General features: G+C 41.7%; 1 protein-coding gene and 1 long non-coding RNA gene across 9 annotated transcripts in view; one reads left to right on the top strand and one right to left on the bottom strand.

Annotated features, from left to right (window-relative positions):
* The window catches only part of PRKN (parkin RBR E3 ubiquitin protein ligase), a 1,205,440-nt gene that overhangs the window by 249,746 nt on the left and 930,977 nt on the right, over nt 1-24,717 (bottom strand). The window lies entirely within an intron of this gene.
* Nucleotides 2,071-20,464, top strand: LOC138921682 (uncharacterized). Its single transcript, XR_011434466.1, has 3 exons — nt 2,071-2,167; nt 8,399-8,463; nt 20,035-20,464. It is a non-coding gene; the product is annotated as an uncharacterized lncRNA (long non-coding RNA).

Below are 24,717 nucleotides of genomic sequence, written 5' to 3'. Positions count from 1 at the left end.
TTTCTGTTGGGAGTTCCTAAGGCCAGAATCCAGGTCCCACATGAGGCTCTGGGGAATAATCCACTTTCAAGCTCAGATTTCAGTCCTGTGGCTGTAGGGCTGAGGTCCCTGTTTCCTTGCTGGCTGTCGGCCTGAGGTCATTCTTAGCTTCTGGGGCACCTTCATCCCCGGCTCTTGTCATCCTTCAAAGCCAGCAATAGAATCTTGAATGCGACTCATGTTTCGATTGTCTGACCTCCCCTTCTGTCCCAATTCTCCCCTTTCCTCCTCCAACACATCTCTCTAGCTCTAGGTAGAGAAACGGCTCAGCTTTTCAGAGCTCAGGTGACCATACAGATTGGGCCCACCTGGAAAGTTCAGCATCCTCTTCCAATGTAGGGCGGTAACCTCTACAGCAGTAGCTGGGTGAGTGTTGGATTGAACAACCAGGGCACAGAATCTTGGGGGGATCTCTTTACAATTCCAACTGCCACACTTAATACTCTTATGGATGGAGATATTCCATTAACAATTTTAAAAATAATAAAACCCACCCACTGAGGACCAAAGAGGGCTCTGCTAAGAAACTCCATGACAATGACAACAGTAGGATACAAATTTAACAGAAACAAATATTTTAAAGAAAGCTAGAAAAGGCTTGAGAACAGCTTTTATCATGAAAACCCTTGTGTTCGTAGCTGCATGCACAGATGTACGCCATCATAAAATATTGGTTTCTCTTAAGACATAACTATACTGAAAAGAATAGAGTGATGTTTATTAAGATGTGTGCTACCAATTCAAATCTAGACTAAATTCTGACTGTATTTCTAAATGTTCCTGGAATTTTAGATGTATGAGAAATTTTTTAGGTTTTTTTATACAGATATTTAAATAATTGATACAGTTTCTCATATGTATATAAAACTAAGCTATTAAAAACATACACACCACATATGTAAAATTGTACAATAATGTCTTAGGTGTTCAGATACAATGAGAATGTCAAGCTTTATAAAAATAAATCTATTTGATGTCACTAACAGATGAGATTTCGACAGCCGGCAAAAATCAAATGCCATTTACAGAATTTCAAGCAAAATCCTCACTTAATATCACTTTCCCTTCCCCCACTCTTAATCTCAAAATGTCAAGTTGCTGTCAGAGCATCTGTTATATTCGGAGGTGGACGATCTCATTGGCGTTACAGGATTTTCTCCTCCTCCTCACCCCCTTGGCAGTAACGGGAGTTTCTTATTTTTACTTTTTGGGAAGGAAGGCAGAGACAGACAGACAGACAAAGAGAGAACTACGTGAAATTGTATATTTCCATGAGAGGCTAAAGTTTGATCAGGTCCTCAGAAAAAGGAAGATTGGAAAATAAATGTTTGTTGTAATGAAATAATAAGCGTATACATACAGATGAGTCTTTGAACGGCTAGATGTATTTTGTGCTATTTTTTTGTGTTATGCTCCATTCTGGGCTGCCTTTCTGTTGTTCCCACACTGGCCTCCCTGCCCAGTCCCCATATATTAAAAATAACCCCAAAGCCAATTATTAAGGACAAATGAGAACTTGATGGAAATTTGGAGAGATTAAAAATATTTTTATTTCAGTGACTTCTAAATAGCTGGTCTAGAAAAGCATCCAGGAGATAAATATATTAATAACATATTACTATTAATTATTAGTCAATATTATAGTAACATGCTATATAACTGAAATAATATTATATTATTAATTACATTAATTAACATAACAGATTAACATTAATAGTATATATAACATATATTTACCCTGGATATCTCCTAGGTCAGGTATTCAGAACTCACTGAAATGAAAACAATTTTAACCTCTGTAAATTTCCACCAGCTTTTCATTTGTCCTTAATAATGGGCTTTGGGGTTATAGCATAAAATTCAGATCCAAATTTTAGCTAGGAGAAAAGAGTAGAGTGATGATTAAGAGAAAAATGAGTCAGGATACCTGAATGACCACTAACCCACCAGTTTGTCCAACTGTATAAATATAACTGCCACTGTTGACAAATAAAGGCCAGCCAAAGGGTGTGGTAGCAGTGCTGACTGGCCCATGGATCCTCACTCCAGTCCCCATGTCTAGCCTTCATTCAGCAAAGGTGGGGCAAGTGACACAGTTGTGGACAATGAGACGGAGCAGATGTCTCTGGTGGGTTTCTAATTTATCTTTTTCTTTCCTGATACAGAGGTCACACTTTGCTCTTCCCTATTCTCCTGCATGAAGTGGGAGCTGATGGCTGGAGTTGCAGCAGCCTTGATGTGATTGTGAGACAAAGGTGGAGGAACTGCATAGGTATCTGCTTTGACATAACAAAGTGAATCAATGCCAGGAACCATTTACACTTGACCTTCTTGGGATATGAGAAAATCATCCTCCACTTGTGTAAGCATCTGCAGTTGGGTTTTCTACTGCATACAGCCTCAAATAACTCTAATGGATATACTCAGGCCTTGTCCAGGACTACCTCTGGCTCTTTTCTTCTCTTTCTCCCTGCTCCTATCTTCTGAGTCCTCCTGTCTATCTCTTGCTTCATGGACTGACTTTGATACACCGCTGGTCTCTCTCGAGGCTTGTCAACCAGTCTGGAGTCCCTTGCCTGCTTTCCTGCCTCCAGCTGCCCCCTGACTCAGAGCTCTGTGTGCTTCTTTGATTCGGTGGCCTTTGCAGCTTGGAGCAAAATGTTCTCCATGGGGGAGAGCAACATAACACATCAGGCTTGTGCCAGCCTCGCCCTTCTGGGGGGGTAGGGAGGACAAGACTTTAAACCTTAAACTAAACTTGAACTCTTGAAGGGAAAATTAGGGCATGAAGCAATGTCCCCTGTGATGAGCACCTCCCTTTTCAATGCATTCTTTTTGCACTGGAAAATATTTTTAGCACTTCATTGGCAAATCAGGAAAATGCTGATGAGACTAAAATTCACCTGCATCATTATTAACAATCTACATTTCCTCAAAGCTTTTAAATATGTTCACGAAGATTTCAAAATAAATTATCTTAAAACCAGCATTTCTGTTTCAGGGGAGAGGAACAGGCACATTTTGTAGCCACTGCAGAGTCTTCGAGGGGACATGTAATTATAAACTTTAGTATGGTGACTCAATGGTATCCACTTTTTTTTGGCTTCTTTTTAACAATGTTTTCATCATAGAGGGATTTGAACAAATTAACAGATTATACAATGGTTTTGTTGTACACATAGGATTGTATGGGATGTTATGACTGAGTTAAATTCTAGAAAGCCAGTGCAAGAACTGCCAATAGAAAGGCCTTTTTGTTAAGTCTGTGGACTGTTATGTTCATTAATAAACACTGCGATTTATTTATGAATAAATTGGAATAAAAAAAAAGAACCGTGAGAAAGTGAAATCCTTAAGATTTCCCTAAACTTTATCAAAATGTGCCAGTAGAGCTAGCGTATGGGAAACCACAGGAATTCTTTATCCCTCTACTTCCACATTTTGGCGGGGAATTATGGATGGGCATAAGAGCTAATCTGTATGCATGATAATTTGCTAAATTAATGTTACTTTGGTTTTATTACACATGTTCTAGCAAATTGCAACATATATTTTTTCCTATGAGTGTGTGAAGCATTTGGTGTGGAACACTATTTTACGTCCAGTACTCGTTAATTCTCCAAGCACGGTTCCCGTTTTTCAACCACTGCTTTGAAAAGAGAAGTTATTTTGTTTGCGAGTCCTTTCCCCTTCCTGACCTTGCTGCCCCAGGATGTGAACAACTTCAATGAGAGATGTGCAGGGGAGGTCCTCGGTGCTTCTCCTGGAAAGCCCCACACATCTTTGAATGCTACTGACCGACTTTCAGGGTAAAAAAGCAAGTTCAATTTTTTTGCTTGCCTAAATTTTTTTGCAATCTTTCCTTTTCTCTATCACTTTTCCCTCCCTTCAAAAATACTAGCAAATTACACTAAAAGCTTGTCCTCAGCTTTATGGCCAAACCTACCTATGAACTATACATCAATATCAGACTAATTGTGCATAAAATTTGAATTCTATTGCAGTGCCACATAAAAATGCAAAATGCTTCAGTGGTGTAATGTCTGATGCTGAGCTCAATCCAATAAGCGCTGCCCCAAGACAGCTCGTACAGATGCAATTATCTCTCACATACTCCAACTGCTTTCTTTCACAACATTACTTTTATTATGCAAATGTATAAATCTAATTTTAATCCGAGAGACCATCTAGAAGATTAAAACTTCGCTCGTGTCTTACTTTCAATAAGTATAATTAAGATATTAAGAATTTCTTTTTCATTTGAGGACACTTTCAGCTGCCAGTGAGAGCCCTTGATTGTTGTCTGCCTACAGGTCAAGGAACCACAATGGGCAACAAAGAGCTGTCATGTTGGCTCCATATGAATCTTCATTTCTGAGTGGTTCTGGTTAAGTGGAAGTGACAGGGAAATGAACCAAAGAGAAGAGCAGTTTTCAGCAGAGGGCAGCAGAAGTTCTTTCCTTGGTGGAGAGGAAAGGTCCCAGCAGAGTATGAAGTGTTTCCAAACCCCCCAGGTCTGAGAGGTTGGTTTGTGAATCACAAAAAGACTAAAGACCTAGAAAGGTAACGAGGACACAGATTGCACGGTGCTGGGGAACATATGCTCACTAGCATGGGAATTTTCAGCAAGCTTCTAAAGCAAAACTTTACAAAAACTGTCTTCAGTGAAAAAGAAAAAAAAAAAAAAAGACAAATTCTGGACGCCCAGAATAGCTAAGAGACTACAGGGAAACTCTAACTTGATAAGCTGATTTTCTTTCCTTACTTTTTCTATTTTACTGTTTTATTTTCGTCTAGTGGGTAAGATTCAGTACTCTCACTGCCATGGCCCAGGTTCGTTTCCCAGTCAGGGAACCACATCATCCATCTGTTCGTTGTCACACTGTGGCAGCTGCGTGTTGCTGTGATGCTGAAAGCTATGCCACCGGGATTTCAAATACCAGCAGGGTCACCCATAGGGGACAGGTTTCAGTGGAGCTTCCAGATTAAGACAGACTAGGAAGTAGGACCTGGCCACCCACTTCCAAAAAATTGGCCATAAAAACCCTATGAACAGCAGCGGAGCATTGTCTGACACAGCGCTGGAAGGTGAGAGGATTCTACAGAAGGACTGGGCAGGGTTCTGCTCTGCTGGACACAATGTTGCTAGGAGTCAGAGTCCACTCGTAGCCACTAGCCACAGATGGTTATTTCAGTGTGGCAGGGCTGAATCGAGATGACTGAAAGTTGACAATACACACTGGATTTTGAAGACTTAGTGTGAAAAGCAGAATCTAAAGCATCTCATTAATAATTTTTATATTGATTACGTGTTGACTTTATAATATTTTGGATATATTGGGTTACATAAAATATATTATTAAAATTAATTTCACCTTTAATGTGGCTAGAAAGTTTAAAAGTATATTGTTGGCTCACGTTATATTTCTGTTGGTCCCATTGGCTTTAGACTCTTAACTGCCACACTGTACTGCCCCCTGTCCTTAGACAGTTTCTTCATCACCTTTCCCCAGGAAAATGAATGAATAGAAGAAATTCTGAAAATTGCTTATATGAACCTTGGTAATTTCTTTCACTGCATTGACTTGTTTGTCATGAATTATGTCTGTGTGTGGGTCATATAGAACGCAAGAAGGACAGAATTCAGGGATAAAATCAAAGAAACCACTAGTACCATTGCTTATCACTGTACAGAGGGAAGAATTAGGAGACTATGGATTTCCAATTTGCATTAGCATTTCTGGGACAGGGTTACCTCCCGATTTTATGGCTATAATTTCAAAGTTCACATAGATTATTGGTTGGGATAGTAACTGATAGATCCAGTGCATGGACATCTGAAGAACCTAAAGCCATAGAATGAGAATTTTTGTTACAATTCATCTGTGTTAACGAATTAAAAAATAAAAGTAGATATTTTGATTAAAACACAGTCAACCCTGAATAGCTTTTAAAAAAGTCTTCAAGCTCTTCTTATAAAGCACTGGGCCTGGAACAACCTGATTTGATCTACAGCAAAGGTTCTCCATCTCTTTTCTTCCTCAATACATCTCTTCCATTTCTCACAATAAGGATTCTCGACCAGGTAATGGTCAACTTGGAAGGCAGAGGAGTGGGGTTGGGGTCTATGATTTGTATAACTATCCTCAGTGATGGTGAAAGGGTGCCTCCTCTCCATCTTTCTATTCAGTGCTTCACGTCTTCATCTGAGTTTCTGACTTCTGTCGACACTTGCCAGATGTCCCTGGCAGCCCGGGAGAGAATGGGCGGCAAAGACTTGAAGGAGTTAGGGCATTAGCTGCCTGATGGTGCCACCCCAGTTTGGTCCACAGGAAGGAACTTTAAACATAGTAATCCAGGTAATCTTGCTGACCATGCATAAATAAGAAAGTGTGTGAGCCAGGGAGAAAGAGAAACAGTCTAAGATGTTGATACCACTCATTCCTAGTATGTCATGGTGGCAAAGTTATATATAACACTCTGGGGTAGAAAAAAATGTAGCCTCTTAATCTTCAATATCTGATCTAATCTTCCTCTTAAGCCACCATTTACCCTCCTACCCAGAGAGGATGTTTCACCATGCCCCTTTTGGCTGTTTCAACCTCTCCTGGCTTAATTGTCTCTTTCTGTTTAGAACAGTCCTTTTAGGTACATGTTGGCCCTCAGAGATCCACCAACTCTCTCCTCCTTTCCAAGATGGCAACTGTGGGTGTCTGGGTATGTGTTCTCCCAATGAGAGGGAAGAAGTGGCTGAGAGCAACATGGAGATCTTGGGCTGCTCTCTGGGTCCACGCTGGCTCTGCAGTGATGGTCTCTCTTGCCCTCTGTGGTCACCACTTGCTCCCCTGGCTTTGGCTGCTGAATTCTGCGAACAGTGAAGATTCTGTCTTCGCTTAGTGCTGGTACTCCTCTGAGATCTGGCTGCGATTCCAGTGCAATGCCTGCAGGTCTGCCCACAGTCTTTGCTGTAGACTCAGTTTGCTCTGTAGCCAGTACTATGAAATCCCTTCCTTGTCCCAGGGCATCTGGGAGTGTCTGGACATGTATTTCACAGCCCGTCTGGCCCCAGGGAGATTCTGGGGCGCTAAATCCAGGCCCTCTCCACCAGAAGTCGCTGTGCTCCTGATTCTCCTCTGACCCAGGCACTAACAGGGAGTAGAGAAACAGAAAACACAGCTCTCCTCATGAGCCTCGTCTAACGTCTCTCTCTCTGTCCCACAGTCCACTTGGGGCCCGAAAGAGACCTTATATTCCTCTTCTGCGTCTTATCCTACAAGAACTTCCCGCACATCACACCCGCCTCTGGGGCTATGTTAGCATTAGGACTTCCAGGAAAGTTGATTTATGAGCAAGAGGAATGAAGTGAAGAGAAGGAAAGAACTGGATATACAAAAGAAACTCGCAAACGGGATAGTTTTCCTGTTCCTTCCAAAATGAATTTTCAACAGGACTTATTGTTTTGTTTAAAGCACTAAATTCTCAGAATGCCATGCATGTCTACGTGCTAGCAAAGTTAAAAAGAAACACAGATCTAATCAAACCTAAACAATTTAGAAATCACCTCCACTGTGGCTCATCTGTGCTCCTCGCCTCCTTTGGCAAGTGTGTCAGAGTTGGCAACGTCTCTTTTCGTTTATACTTTTATTTCTTTAGCTGATTATTCCATCAGCTATAGCTATTTGCAACAGATTTCACGAGCCCCACCTTGTTTCTAAAAGACATGATGCATAATAATGTGAAAATATGATAAAATATAAAGCCCTGGGGTGAACACAAGAGCCTATGGATAAGTGAGTGAAGGGCAGCTGTTTGGCATCTTCATGGATGCTTGTGATGTCCCTGAGAAAGTGGGACCTCCTATTTAGCTTCTGGTTTGCTTCATACAGTGACAACTTAGTTTTCCAGCCTCTTAAACCACATTTTCTCATAAAAGAGATGTATATACAGAGACAGAAGTATTTAAAATGAATGTATGAATAATAGATCCAAAAAGGATTCCAAGTTAATATTCTCCAGCAAATGCAAAAATATGGGTCTGTGTACTTCCAGTGTCATACTACTTAGAAGATCTTTTACATATTATCTTACTTCTAACTTAAGAAAATACACAGCAGTAAGGGAGTGACAGCTTTATAAAAACTGCATTTTTAAAAAAAAAAATCCAAATAAAATATTTGCTATTTTTCTGCAATTTCAACAAAGCTCTTGTGTAAAATGTTACAAGATTCCATTGCTTTTTAATCCAAAAGCCATGTTCTTTCATTATCAGTTACATTAGTACGTGTATTTTTTTCTAAGTTTGTGTTAGTGCCACCTATCATTTCCTTAATGACTTGATGGAACTGCACTGTTTTTGCAGATCAGCCAAAACTGGGTAAAAAGAAAATAATGGAGAGAGGAGACAAACAGAAGACCTGGCTTTGGGTAAGAATCATCTTTCCTTGGGGCTGGCCCCGTGGCCAAGTGGTTAAGCTCACGGGCTCCGCTGCAGGCGGCCCAGTGTTTCGTTGGTTCAAATCCTGGGCACAGACATGACACTGCTCATCAAACCATGCTGAGGTAGTGTCCCACATGCCACAACTAGAAGGACCCACAATGAAGAATATACAACTATGTACCGGGGGGGCTTTGGGGAGCAAAAGGAAAAAAAAGAATCATCTTTCCTTGCACATGTATTTTAATATCCAGTCGACACATGGTTATGCTTAAAAGAAATAAGAAATCTCTATGCTTATGTTGAACTGGCTAATTTAATGATTGTTTTGACTTCCTACCAAAGGGTCATCTAATATTTGATAATAAACACGATACTTTAATTTTTCATTTTTCTTTGAATTACCGGAAGAAAGTCTTATTATGAAAAATATTTTCAGAGCTCTCATTATGGTTTTGAATCTAGCAGAAATTATGCTGTCTCCTTTTGACATCTTGTAATAAATAAAATTGTTAATATTTTGACTTTAGACAAATTTCTCTTTTGCTTTCAGCAGCTAACAGTTACAAAAAGAGACAGTGCTACATTAGTTACAGCAATTTCGTTTGGGGACACCAGTAGACACACATAAAATCCATTAGTGGAGTCAACAGCTATATCCAATTCTAATAAAAAGGCTAAATACAATTTATGAAACAAGCCTTAAAACTTCCCTGAAAGCAGAAAATATTTGAGATGATCTTTTGAGTGACTAAAGTAATAATCCCAGCTATATTTAAGCCAGAGTGTTTGTTTTCAAAATATTGTAACACAATGTATTGATACTAAAATACTTTCTCATTTCCAAATGCGTTTAAACTGGGGAGATGCTCTCTCAGATTATACTTTTGGTCCATTAAACCTGGGTTCCTGCCTCTGGCACTCTTTCATGCTTCAGCAGAAGGCAAGAACAAAAACAAAAATTAGAAGGAAAATTATAATAAATCTTTAGCTCTTTTGATCAATCATGCAATGTTAGCATTGGGAGAAAAGCATTCATTTCTGCTTCTCATTGAATTACATGCCTTTGACTTTGAGATCTTAGGAAACGTAATTTCATCCCATCGGAAACCCAAGGATTGCAGATGCATGTACACATTCTACTTTCTGATGTCATTTTTATTAAAATACTTGGTCTGATAATTTGCTGAAGAATATTCCCTAAAAGAATGACACTAGTCCTAAAACCCTTTTGTGAGTTACTTTTCAGTTGAAAAGTGCTTGAGAAGAAAGTCGGGAAGGTATGGTGAGCTGGATTTCTATAGAGGAATCACCCTTTATAAATAATGATCACCAAATATTTGGAAAATAAGAACACGAAATAATCTTGAGATAAATGTAAAAACACAAGTTGGTTTGTACATGTGTTACTTAGGACATGTTATTTTATGCCGCATTTCTTATTTGGAACTCTTCCCCAGGAAAAGTCCCTTTTTCGAGTAGATGGCTCCTCTTGTATTTCTTCTGAATATAACACATCCCTGAGGCATCAGCTCAGAGGGGCAAAGTGCCAGTCAGGTAGAACTTCTTAACAGGGAGAGATTAATTCCTTGTGTTAGGATTTCAATGAGATAATGTATATAAAATGCCAGCTCGGGACTCAGCACACAGGTATATTTAAAAGATGTTAGAACATTCTTGCTCGGGGCCTATTCATAGGCCTTCTTGGGGTTATTAATCCTCCTCGTTTCTCACACAAATTTCCTCACAAAGAGACTGGGGAAGAGCAGCTGGAGGCTGAGTGTGTGGCGTCTACCTTACCAGCCCCTATCAAAAGTTTGACGTGAAGAATTGGTTTGATTATAGCACAACGTAAAATTAAAAGCAGATTAATTGTAGAGATTTAAATTTGGACATCATCTAATCTAATTTCTTCATTCCTGACGAAGAGACTGGGCCCTATAATGTGGGTCACCTTTGTATCTCTACCCTCCACTCAGTGCCTGGGCAAAACAGGGTCTAATTACTTACTGTTTGTTGAATGAATAACATGAGGTAACTGGCCTGCTGTGGTATAACCAGTTTAGTGGCTGTGTTGGTGCTACAACTCTGATTTCCTGTGGTTCTTACTCTGTACCAGGCTAACCAAAGAAAGGATGGTTCCAGAAACTATCACAACTTGGGCAGACTGGGGTACCACTCTGCGTGAATTTATAGAGGCCTCTGGCTGATGCTGCAAGTCCCTTGAGTGGGTACAAAGCTTTCATTCAACAATTAAAGATCAATAAAGGGGACATTACGATATACTTTCATTTCAGCTGGAATTGAACTTGTTTACCCTGAAGTCCTAGGGTGCATGTGGCTGCCGAACAGCAGAGAGCTTCTAGAGTAGGTTGACAAAGCTGAAGAGGCCAACCTTGAACTCTGGTTGCATCCTCAGATGTCCCCAGCTTTGCTGGTCCAGGCCCTGCCCAACCACAAGTTGCATTCTCTCAAAATGTTCCACTGAAAGAACCAGAGCATCCGATAAAAGTGTAAAAAGCAAAAGACCTTGTTGGCCTCATCAAAAGGGCTAAGAAGATCCTACAAATAAAAGAAATAAGATCCAGCTATTATATGAGCTAATAAAGATTACAATTTTTTGAGAAACATTTCAGCAAAATTTCATTTCTCTGAATCAAAGGACCATTAAAATATATGTCTAGTTTTCTGAAATAACTCTGCGTAGTTGACCAGAAAGAGAACCACACGGAGCATGGTACATGCGTCACTGTGTCATGTGACATGTTCTGGGGTTTGACATGCCAAATAAAACTGATTCGAGATTTTTTTTTATTATAAAAAGCACTTTCCTCCTCCAAAGATGAGTGTAGCTAGTGTCATCAAACACATCCATAAAACCTGTTACCAGGCAGTCAGTTATAAACAACTGAGAAGACCTTTGAAGACCTTTTCTTTTGGTGGAGAGTTCTAGAAAGATTGGGGGACCCACACAAAAGGATGTGCTGCTCTCTGGAGGAAATGAAAGAGATGTTTTATTGCTTTGGCTGCTGGTACCTGTGATCTCCAATTTAGGGCACAAATGGCCACAACTCTGGGATGGACTCAATTAGCACTGACCGGGCCTGCTTTACTGCTGCTTCCGTCAACCCGGGTGACTGAAACTCTCAATGCATTTGTGCTACCTTAACCTGCGCTGCATTCAGTGATGACACAAAGCCGGAGGATTTCAATTAAAACCTTCATTTAGGAATACATTTTGTTTCACGGGTTTATAATGCCCTACAAATGCCTCTGGGAACTTACCCTTCCTTTATTTGGCTTGTAGGTATGTCCTTTGTGGCCAAAATAAACTGACAATTAACAACAACAACAACAACAACAACAACAAGAATTATACTATGTATCATGTCGATTAGAGCAATGCTGGACAACAGAAGAGTACAATATTTCCAAATACTGATTTATTGCTTTCCTTTCTTATTCTATGGAAAAACTAGATTAAGAGTCAACGTCATTCCTACAATATCAGTCTAATAAAAAGCTGCAATGACTTGGCTGTCCATCTTATGTTGTTTGAGGAGATGCAGGTAAACATTTAGTGCCTCAATATTCGCTAGCCAAAGGATGAAATTGCAACCAGCTAAGAACCAGGAGACAGACTTTCTAGAGAATTAGAGAAATGGCACCTAGAAGAGGGAGTTTGGCATCTCCAGAACCGGCCATGCCTAATGCTCTGTTCTCACTGTGGAACCATCAATTAATTAATTAATGTGTTCACTCATTCATTTGGCAGACATTTACCATGCGGGCCTATGTTAGACCCTGCAGGGATGCATGGATGGGTAATGCACGTGTCCTTGAGGTAAGGAAGCCAATAGAAAGTTTACGATGCACACAAATAACCAGAATACTAGAATCCATAATGAGATCCATTTGCAGTACATGCAGTTTTGTAAGAATTTAAAGGATGGATAATTTATAGTTGAGAAAAATCTTCAAAAAGTGGGATCATATAAGCTGGAGCTTAGATGTTATGGGCAGGCAAAGAAGTGAAGGAGAGGGAGAGAGAGCTGGGAAGACACGGGGCTCATGAAGAAGGTGAGTGCTAAGTAATGGTGGCTTCCTGGGACTCGGACTGAAGCAAGGGGGCCTTAGTTAATGGAAGAGATCGGTGGAAGGAAGGTTACGGAAGCTCAAGGAGTCTTGGTTTACTCAGGAAGCAAGAAAGTGTTTGCAGGTGTTTGATCAGAGATATGACCTGATTGGAGTAGTGTTTTAGGAAAATGACTCCAATAGATGTGAATTGATGATTCAGATCCAGGAGAGGTTCAGGGCAAAACTATCAGTTAGCAGAGCCCAACTGAGAACCAAGGACGAGGTATAGAATCCAAGTGGGTGGTGCAGTCAAGAGCAAGTTCAGAAGCCTGCACTGCAGGCCTCACTGCCTCTACCTGTATCCAGCATGGTCTCCCAAATCACTCTCTCCCTCTCATCGGGCCTCTCTTAACTCTAGCTCCACATTTCCATTAATTATCCTCCAAAACGTCCATATATAACTTCTCAGCTTAAAGCCTCCAATACCTGACCCATGAGGTCCAAATTACCCAGTTGGTCACACAAGGCCCATTATCTCCTGGTTCGCCAACCTTCCCAGCCTGCCATCTTGTCCCTCCCCAGCCTGGCCCTGGGCTCCACTCTTTCTTTCAATGTTCCACATCCTGAGTCTGGGTCTGGGAAGCTCATTCAAGCAGTCTTCCTCACTCCTGCCCTCCACGCCTCCCTCCACACCCACCTGGCATTCGGCCTATTTAATCTTCAGGAAGATACTACAAATAGCTCTGAGTGCCAAAGAATCAGTTAATTCGAGAGTTGATCAGACTTAAAACCTTGGGGCGACAGTGGTTACCTAGTGACCCACATTTCTGAGCCTTGCTCATGATGATAAAAGCTTTGTTGACAAACCCTTTCAAAGGCACTCACTGTCACAATAGAGCAAGGCCCCAGTCTCTAGCTTAAGGCTTTGTGAAATGCTTTCAGGTTTTTAGCTGAAGGAGTTCACAGAGCTTTGGTGCATTCAGAATAGAACTGTGTCAATGAGCTCACATAAGATTTCATTTTGTTTAGTCACCCAGGATATCATAATAACAAAAGCCTTTTCAGTTTCCAATTTGATTGAATATTTTTACCCTGCAAAGGCATATATCTTTTACAGTATGCTTGAGTGTGTCTCACTCTTTCTGGGGAAGCTGGCAGCATAAAAGGGAAAGCAGAGCCTTTGGGGTCTGACAAATTGAGATTTGAATGTCTGACAACACTCATCCTGCTCGAGCCCCACCAATAACTTCCTCTTTTGAAAGCGCGGGTAAGTCACGCCACCTCTCTGAGGCTCCTTCTCCTTGTAGAGTTGTAGTGAGAATTAAATGAGATGCTTTGATGTAACCAGCATTGTGTGACACACATGGTATGTTCTCTATAAATGGAAATGACTACTGACATTATAATTAATATCATCATTAAATTTCAGAAATAAAGTAAATTTAATATACCAAATTTACTTAATTTTAGTGAGTTTCCAAAAGCAGAGAATATCTTAAAATATTCCTGTGCTTCCAAGAATTACATTGTTTTGAAATGTCTTGTAAAGTTTCAAAAGTACATGACAGTTGTCATTTCACTAGAATAAAACCCACATACTCATAAGCATTGGTTCCACCTAATCCATCAATTTTAAATTTCGGAGCCCCCTGGACACTATGGATCAGCAGGCATCCAAAGTTTCTCTTGTCATCATCATCATCATTAACACCATCAATGAAGATGCTTGCCACCCACCACCCCGATGGCCCTACACCAGGCATTTGGGCAAGGAAAGCAGTGATGGATCAAAAAAGACACCTTGCTCCCTGCTAGCAAACAGCTTATTGTCAAAAACAGACAACATGGCGGCAATCACCCACTTGGAAGAGAACCAAGAGACACAGCAAATGTGAGTGTCTAAACACAACAACTGTTTTCTTCTCAATTGCTGGTCACAGATAAAATGGATCAAAGACAATGACAATCCTGCAGGGACCATCTACATCCTCAAGAGATGAGGCAGCACCGCCTTAGAGAGTTGGGGCTGTGTTTTCCAGGCACTCTACTTTGTGACTGCCACCTCGTTGGAACTGTGCTCTCAGCCACAGCCACGGCCATAGCCACAGCCACAGCCAGACAGAAGAGGAGGAGAGAGAGGTGCCAAGCATCTGTGTTACAGGTGAGGGAAAGCATGCAGGAGTCAGCTGTAGTAAAGGAGAAATGCCCACCACGGGCCAAGTACCAGAAATACCTACTTAAAGCCTTCAAAATGGTGGGCTTCCAGGAGTGGACTATTTTCCAAAAAAATGATTCCTGCAGTTATAAATGAACCCATGTAGCATTTAACATCTGCAAAGCACTGGTGTGCCAGTAAGGCATTCAAGACTTTCAAGTCTCTCATAGTCAGACTGGTAAGATAAGATGAGAATAGCTTCATGATGTGCTTTATGAAAAGTGTCAAGTAACAGATGTAACAAATCCACAACACGAATTATTACAGGCATTCAAAAGGAATAAATGCAAATAGAACATAAAATAATCCAGAAAAGGAATTTCTCACAGCTTGAAAACATCCTAATTTTAAAAAATGGATCCATGTTAACATGAGGATGACTCTGTGTTACCAGGAATTTATCAGATAGCTGCTATTCCATGGGGACATGAAAATGCTTTTTGAAATGGTATTTTGCTATGTGTAGTTGGAGGCATTTTGTCTTCTTGCATTTCTCTTCTGTTTTTTCTATACCAGTTACTAGGTATGCATGTGCACGGGGACGCACACACACACACACACGGTAATTCCTCAGTGCTTTGCAACCATTGGAAATTCGCAAGAGCTAAAAAAGGAATAAGTCCAGTGTCTACAAACAGCTACTGAAATCAAAACACATCCTGACATGCATTCTTCCCCAATTTATCCCATTTAGGACTGCAGAAAGTATCTGGGAAGAAAAACTAATAAAAAAGTGCAAGTACTTAACTATCTCTGGTTAGAATTCTATTTCTCCCAGCAGTACATTAAAATGGTCTGTTCAGATTGATAGCTTCAACACTCAAAGAACATTAAAATAAACCCAACCAAGTCTGCATACCAATGGCAGGGAGCGGCTTCCGTTGCCAATTAAAAGTGACATTCCAGTGAAACCAGCGACTCCTGCGCTCGACAGGGCAGAGAGGTCTTATTTATTTCTTCAGATTTTTGTTTCAGTTTTCATGATAGTCATAGCGTCACACATTTTGTTCATTAGCATAGATGAGGCCTAAGGTTACAAAAGCTGTAGAAAGAATCATCCTTAATTGTGTGGGTAGTTTTACAATTTACTCAAGAAAAGATATATAAATGGCACAGCAGCCAGACACAGGAACCTGTTGATTACGGGCAATCTGAAAGCTCGTGTCTAACAAAATTTTTCCCTTCTAATAAACACGATGCATTTCTTCTTTAAAATGCCAGCTACTACAGATGGCATGTAAATTCTGTGACCTCAAGTTTTCTTTCTTCTGGAAGGAGTAGAATAAAATACTTCTCTCTGAAAGTCAGGATTCTTTTTTCCAGACTCCCTTTTTTGTATGAACTGAGTGTCAGCAAAACTCTCTTCATTTTTCCAGAAGCCACTACATCCTTCCCACAACTGAGGGGTCTCAGGAGGAAGTCGACAGATTCCTGGACCTGGAGGGACCAGCTGCTTGCTTGTCACCCTCCAATGTCTGGTGGGAGAGATGCCATCTGTGCCCAAGACTTTGCCTTGTGCTGTGGGCTGGTGAAGAAAGCAGGGGCAAGGCAGCAGAGGGAAGTAGGGCCTGCCCCATACTTCCCTTTCCCGGGCATTTGCAGAGGTGGTCAGGGAACCCTTATCAGGTGATGTAGGGGGGGTCACCTGGGGGAAGCACCCACTGGAAGGATTTAACTGTTCGGGGGACAGCAAGAGCCCCTCTTTGCTTACATGATATGTCTGTCTCTCCCTCCAAGGCCCAGTCATCCCAACTGGGAGAGAGATGGATTTTGGACACACCTGGAGCTGGGTTTGAATCCTGACTCTTTTTCTTGGTTGTGTGTCCTTTGACAGTGTAACTTTCCAAAGTCTCAGTTTCCTTGACTAAAAACTGGGAGAGAGCGAACACTGTACTGTGTAAGGATCCAGTTAGATGCATTTGTATAGCTTCCAGCAGAGAACCACATGTAATGCACGGTCCCAATGTAAGGGGCCACGTACATAGCCCTGCACTGCAGCCCCACATCTGCTCATCATCCTTCCAGCATCACTGTGTGCAGCTTCAGCTGCCCTGCCCTCTGGTCTTCTGCAGTTTAGATGATGCTGTTGGTTTTTCTGGGAGAGTAATGAGCTTAATGAGGACTTTAAAAGAGTGCAGGGTGAAATATCTTGTATGCATCTGTTTTTTGCTTATTTATTCATTTATTTTTTGATTCTTGCCCTGGGTGCTGTGAAGTTTGCCTGCCTACTTCTGCTTTACATGTGGAATTGACAGGATTGAGTGGGGCATTATGAGTGAAGACGATAATGAGGACATGGCATGGCGGCCACCTCCCCACACCAATTCAGTTAATAATAGCAATGTCCTGCTGCCATTTTTGCTAACATGCCTTGAACATCGATCACATTCCAGGCACTGGGCTATATGTTTATGTACATTGTCCCTTAATTCTTAAAATAAGTCAGTGTTTTAAGTGTGAAACCCTAGAGTGGGTTGATTTAGCTAATATCTTTGAGATGGGATTGGTATCTTTTGTTACTTGAAATTTGCTATCCCAAACACAGGAACCAAATATTTTTAGATAATGTGTCTCTCTTGTTCTCTGAATTTATGAGAGTAACTTGGGAAACAAACGAATCCAGCTAGCAAAGGATACTTATATTATTAACCTTATCTTACAGATGAAGAATCAATCTAAAGCATGGAGAAGTTAGATAAATGGCCTTAAGTCACACAGCCAGTAATTGAATGGAAATTCAAACAAAGGACAATGGGAACCTTTGTTTGTATAATTAGTACCCAGGCTCTTAACCATAACAAGTGTTATCTATCTATTGATTTAGACCAGCAATTGGCAAATTTTTTCTGTAAAGCCCAGACAGTAAGTATTTTAGGCTTTGTGTGGTATAGGTTCTCTGTTGCAAGAACTCAACTCTGCCATTGTACTGTGAAAGCAGCCACAGATAATACAAAAACAAAGGTACATGGCTGTTTTCCAGTAAACTTTACTTAGAGAAATAGGAGTCAGGCGGATTTGGCCCATGGGCCACAGTTTGCTGACTCCTAATTTAGACTTTCAATCATCCATACTCTCCTAATAAAACAAACATAAAATAATAATGCTGATATTGACCTTTTAATTTGGTCCAGGAACTGCTCACATGAACTAAACCTTACAACCATCTTATGTGGTGGATACTCAATGACCCCACCCTTTAATGATTGGGGACAAAAACAGATGAAGTCCCCTGCCCAGGTTGCACAGCCGGTAAGGAGCAGTGCCAGGATTTGGATCCAGGCAACTTGGCTCCTGACAGACCTAGTGTCCTTACTCACCATGTGATGCTGCTTTCCTAGGATTGCTACGTGTATGCCAGGGCCTCTCAGCTTTGGCTGCACTTTGAAGTCACCTGGGGAACTTTAAAAAATATGGATGCTGTTATGGGTTGAACTGTGTCCCCCTAAAATTAATATTTTGAAGTCCTAACCTCTAGAACTTCAGAATGTAACTGTATTTGAAGATACAGTCTTTAGAGAGATGATTAAGGCAAGAGAGGTCATCCAGTTGGGCCCTAATCCAATGTGACTGGTGTCCTTATAAGAAGAGGAGATTAGGACACAGACACACACAGTGGGAAGACCACGTGAGGACACAGGGAGAAGACAACTGCCCACAACCCAAAAAGAGAGGCTCAGAAGGAAGTGAACCTGCTGACACCTTGATCTCAGACTACAAGCCTCCAGAACTGGGGGAAAATAAATGTCTGTTGTGGGTTGTGTAAGCCCCTACTCTGTGGCATTTGGTATGGCAGCCCTAGCAGACTAATACAGATACTAAGACCCTCTCAGATCAATCAACTTAGAATCTCTAGGGTGAAACTGGGGCATCCTTATTTTTATTTTAAAGCTCCCCAGAGGGTTCTAATTATCGGTGGATGTTATTGATGCCATGTATCGCCTCCAACGAATGACCTGTGCCAAGCTGCTTGCGTGGCTTGGTGAGGTTCCATGTGGCCCATGGACACCCCTCCCTTGCACTGTCTTTCTCAATGATAAAGCAGCCTGACAGATACCACCTGGTACTGGGGCTCCCCACAGAGCACTCCAGGCTTTCCCTCTTGCAGTCTCCCTGGGGAGCTCTACTAGACCAAGTTTTCTTTGAGCATCTTTCCAGACTCCTTTCTTCACCTGAGTGTTCTTGTCAATAAGACCAGTAATGATTTCTGTTACGAACATAAACATGAACACGTGAATGTGAACATGATAAAAAACATTTTAAAAATCAGGATCTCTGAATTTTTCCAGCACTGGAACTTTGTCTTTACTTAGTAGAGGTAATAAAAATAATTGCCAAAACATTATCCATTAATCCTCATGCTTAATATTGTGACATTTGGATGGAACTGCATCTTGATTCAATGGATCTCACTGTTTCACTTAATATGAAACTAGAAAAAAATTCACTTTTGTTTTTAGTCACCTTGAAATAATGAAAGTCAAAATAAATCCAGCTGTCGGGAAAATGTGTCTGTTTCTAAATATTCAATAAGCCCTTTAAAGCTTTGCAGATCATTAAGTGTCTCCCTCTATAAAACCTATGGTTCTTCAATTGAATTTCTATTCCAGGCTTCACTGTCCAAACAATATTGTATTCATTTGGTATAATAGAAATTAAAACTGGAATATTTATTCCAGAAAATGTAAAGGTATGAGAAACATTTTGGAACAAAATCACACACACACAACACACAACACACACCCAAAGGAGTTAATTTAGTTGTTTTTTTGTTTTCTGATTGCCAAACAAGTTTCTGTGCTGAACATATTGCAGATCTAGCCTCATGGTTCTAGTTTATCATTATGTAGTTTTACCCTCCTTCCAACTGAGGATGTTCGACGCTACTTCAATTCATGCTATATTCCCTTCAGTGACATTGAATCTTTAAGACACCTGATAAAAGTCAAGTGCATTAAGGGGCTGGCCCCGTGGCCGAGTGGTTAAGTTCGCGCGCTCCGCTGCAGGCGGCCCAGTGTTTCGTTAGTTCGAATCCTGGGCGCGGACATGGCACTGCTCATCAGACCACGCTGAGGCAGCGTCCCACATGCCACAACTAGAAGGACCCACAACGAAGAAGACACAACTATGTACCGGAGGGCTTTGGGGAGAAAAAGGAAAAAATAAAATCTTTAAAAAAAAAAAAAAGTCAAGTGCATTAAGCTAACAGCATAATAGGGTTGGGATATGTGGAAATTTATCAAACAAATTAACATTATTGACTTTTCAACAGACATTGTAGAGAGTTGGGAAGAATATCAGAAGATTTTGCAAAAGCCACATCCTACGGTGGAACAGCAGAGACGGTAGATAGCAACTCTTCCTGGTGGAGTCAAATAGCATGGTGAAGTCAAATAGCCTGAGATATTGCAAGGCCAGGAGCATCACTTCCTCTCTTGCCAAATGAATCTTCTGAGGAAAGAAAAGCGTTTTCTCACTACTTCGGAGGTGCTATTTGCTTCCTGAAACTGTTGTCATTCAAACACAGCGCTCATTGTCATGCCTCTGTGAGCCAACCCAGTCCACAGAATCATTTCACCTGACTTTTCGAGCAGGGGACTAAGACGCAGGGGGAGGGGCAGCTGCTCACATGGCGTGAGGATGGGAGGGCACTCTGTCCAAAGTCTCTCTTCTCAGAAGAATAAAAATGATTCTGGGCTAAAGCTGGGTGCTGACATGTGTATATTGTGTGTGTGATGGGGAGGGTCTTAACCACCTGGAGGGCTTCAGAAAACCACACACATCACCCCTCACCCTGAGGTTTGTGAGTGAGTCACTCCTACTGACGGGAACGTGTTCTGTCCCTCAGGTGAGTCAGCATGGAGGGACGGATGCCTGTGACATGGCAATGCAGGGAGAGGCGGAAACACAGAAACGCAAGCTGACCTTGAGGTTTGGATGAGCTGGACAAAGAAAGGAGCCAGAGACTCCTGCCAGCTTCCAAGGAGGGGGGCTCAATCTATAGATTGTCCTTCTGAAGGCCTGGAGCAGGGCAGCAGGAGGGGGTCCTCAGGCTGGGGTGGGACATCTCAATAGGGGGACGTGATATTAGCCCACACTTCTCTAGTGCGCTGTGCTAAGTGCTTACCTGAAATAGCTCATTTAATCCTTACAACAATCTGTGAGGAGGACACAATAACTACCCCCATCTTGCAGACAAGGAAATGCATTCCTAGCAAAATTAAGCAACATGCTACAGGTGCACAGCTTGTGAATAATATAGAGGATGCTAGAAATCAGTGAGTCTGTTTCCAAAGCCTAACCAGTCAAAACTACTCCTAATTTTTAGTCTACTCAACTCATCTCAAAAGAGGCAGGAGAACTCAAGCAGAAGTGGAGGCCATTTGGAAACAAGGATGGAGGAAACCCAGGCACGTTGGCTGCCTTGGGAGTCTGGTCTTTCCAGGAGAGGAGAGCTCTGTGACTTACCTGGAGGGTATCCATCTTGGGCCTAACAAATTTAGATTTTTTTTACCATAGTTTTCCTCCATATTACTAGACCTAAGCCAGGTAATGAGAACTCAAAAAAGTCAAACAAATTTACAAATGTTAGTACTTTCCCTCTTTAAATACTTTCTCATAATTAAGAGAAAGGAAGAATTAAGGATCTGCTAAGTGGCTGGCATTGTCCTAAGATCTTCCATATGCCTTATCCTTAAAGCAACGCTGTGATGTCAGCGTATCATCCCCAATTGATCTAATGATGAAGAAGCTGAGTCTAGGGACGGCCACTGTCAAGTGTTGCAGATGGGAAGGCAAAGCTCCTTACTCTGGGCTATAATTAAAAAGGTAGAATTACACAGGAGCTGAACGAGACCTTGGAAATCATCTCATCTGACCTCCTCATTGTCAACAGAGGACACCAAGGCCAATGGTAGTTGATAACTTACAAAACCCAAATTCCCTAGTAGTGGAATAGAAAAGAGAAAGCAGGTTTCTGAGAACTAATCCAGAGCTCTGTTCTTTATGCTGGGGTAAATAAGATGCAAAGAAACCATTAGCCAGAAAACTCCAAAGCGAAAGAGAAATCATTTTGGAATATAGCAGAATTGCACCCTTCCATAACAGACTATAAGCAAAGAACAGGTAGACTTCTGTTTAAATGAATACTGTCAGAACATCTGGTCTTATAAAATGAGGCTATTTACATGTGCTGACAGATGGTCCACAGTGAAAATGCTTTGCTAGTATGATTACAACAAATTCTAATAAACCCAAATTCTCTCTGTCAGGTGCCTTTCTCAGTCCCTGCTCATTTGAGAGGCAATCTCCATTATGAAGACAGTGGTGTGTAGGCATTTGTCAATAATTTGCCATATCAAACTCTTTGAGTGTAATCTGATGCATTTGCTTTTAAAGCATAACAGGTTTTATGCAAAGTTGTCTGTTTTGTTTTGTTGCTTTTTTTTGTGGAGGAGGGCCTGATGGAAGGAAGGTTGATAGCGGCATAGGTGGAGAATCTGAAAACGAGACAGTCCCAAGGTGCCAGATAGGGGAAGGGCCAGGGTAAACAGAGGCTGAATTTGTGGTGATTCATGATAAAGGCTAACTCAAAACCTCAAGTAACACACTGCCCTGGACAGTCCTGAAAGAGCTCTGTTTAAAGATAAAACAAATGTGTTGAGGCCTTTTTGAGATTTCATCAAATTCATGCAGGGGAAAATCTCTATGGATGAGCTTGTGCATGCACAAAAAGGGCTAAGGGTGAAGAGAGAGCCCTCTTCATCCTCAGATGCCCCTCAAGGGCTGGCCCTTTGGGGCCTGGCACGCCCCCACCATTGCCTGTTAGTCCTCCTCTTGGAAAGGTGAGTCCTCCATCCCTAATCCTCCCAGACACTGTGGGCAGGCACTGTGTTATGGCTGCAGAACACAGGGTCTGCTGGGAGAAAAACCAGAGCATGCAAAGTGCCACACAGAGCTGAAGACCAGGCCACGCTGAGGGAGAGTCTCTCTGGGCACGTTGACACAGGACAGCCCAATGCAGGGTCCCTCCCTCTGCCCACAGTCTAACCACAGCTTCTAAGGGCAATGGGCATCTTTGTCACCCAGCCTTAATTTGTAGGTCAGGAACCTGGGGACCAGGGGCTAGCGGAGGAGAGTGGGGGACACCAGGGGCAGGTGAGGTGCTTCACATGACCTCTCTCAAGTTGGCTGTCCACTCTGAGACATATGGGGCCAGAGCTCTTTGCACAGAGTGGCCTTATCCTTCAAGGATGCTGCTGCTGCTCGTGAATACTATTTCTAATGTGGTGGAAAAGAATGGAGTGTGTCCCTCAGTGGACAGACAGAAACGTCCCTTTGATGCAATGTTCCTCCTAACTTAAATTTTGCAGTGAAGAAGCCACTTTTCCTCCCTTGAAATGCCCATGTGAATAATGGCGCCCCTGGAGGGCAAAAGAGCCAAGTGAAGACTCAGAAGGACGTTCCTTAGAAACACGGCATAAAAGTTCTGAACCCAAGTGAGGTGCTTTAACGTATCAACTCAACCTATGGAAGAACACAGTAAGAGTGATGATGGGACCAATGTCAAGAAGGGTACAGACATTTGCGATGAATGGCCTGGGCGTTCTGTCTGTTGGCATTAATTGTGCACGCAGTTTCGCAGAAAAATAACGCCCATTACCAGAGGTCCCATGCGGCCACATAAAATGCCTCCCCAGAATTTATCTGCCACTGCCCAGCGGGAAGCATCCCTGAGGGTCTGATGGAGCACCACCTCAAAGCGCCTGAAACGAAGCTGGAAGTAAACCTCTGTTGGTGGAAGATGTAAGACGCTTTTATTAACCACTAAATCAGGCTGAAATTGGAAGTGGGTCTACTGATAATTTTCAATTTTTTTTAAAAGTTATTCATTCATGTACAAAATGCTTCTGAGGGGCCCTTTACCTTGCTGGTACCTCACTTCTGTGCCGCCACTTAAGCATGCTGGGTGGGAGCACATTAACACCAAGGGATGGAGGAGGTTACGTAATCCGAGTCGATGTCATTACCATAAATAAATGTCAAATGGCGGCAGTACATTTTCTCTGATTAAACTGTCAAGGACAAAATCATGTAAGAACAATGACTTTTTATTCCCAGGGCAAAACAAGGAGGAAAAGAAAAAGGAATGAAAATATCTCCATAATATTATGTCTACAGGTCCCCAACTTCTAACCCATAAAAAATAAAAAGTCCGGTAACATATAAGCAGATAAATGCCTCACTCGAAGCTGCACCACAAATTGTCTTTCCTACGTTTTTGGAGGAAAACATTGCATTTTTTCCCTTCTCCACGCCCAGCACTGTCATCACCTCTGAAGAACTTTGTAAAAGTACTCTTTTAGGTACCAGAGCTTATCTGGAGATGAAAACTAAAAACAGGTCTTATTTCTCCTTTTCTGAATTAAAAAAAAAAAACAAAACAAAACCTAAGAGTGTGAGGAAAGGCAAGTCCTGAGAATTAGCCCCAAATCTGTTGAGCACAGTGCTTTCAACTTCCCTTATTTGGGAGTAAATCTCTCTTGACCTAGAGGCAAAATGTGGGTGTGGTCCCAGAGGGCAGGTGGCCCAATCCAGGATGATGGAGGCCAGGTATGCTTGGGGCGGGCTCTTAATCCAAGATCTCCCATCAAAATAGCAAAATAGGTAGAGTTGGTTTTATCTACTCTCTTAAGCCCTTTTCTTTCTCATCTGCCTATATATTTCTATCCCCTTACTGGGCTAAGGTATTCTCTATCGATCTGAGATCTATCATGGCTGATAACCAGTGAGCCTTATCTTTGTGCCTTGCAGGCTTCGTTCACATTTGCCTCTGATTTCTTAACAACCATATCCATCTAGGCAGGGGCTACCTGTCCCCATTACAAATGAGACAGGGGCTCAGAGAGAGTGACTTGTCAAAAGTCACACGCCAGGAAGTCCTAGAGCTGGGCGT

The sequence above is a fragment of the Equus caballus genome, chromosome 31, assembly GCF_041296265.1.
Source record: "Equus caballus isolate H_3958 breed thoroughbred chromosome 31, TB-T2T, whole genome shotgun sequence".
In the NCBI taxonomy this organism is placed as follows: Eukaryota; Metazoa; Chordata; class Mammalia; order Perissodactyla; family Equidae; genus Equus; species Equus caballus.
Note: the sequence above shows the minus strand (reverse complement) of the source record. Positions and strands in the feature narration are given on the sequence as shown.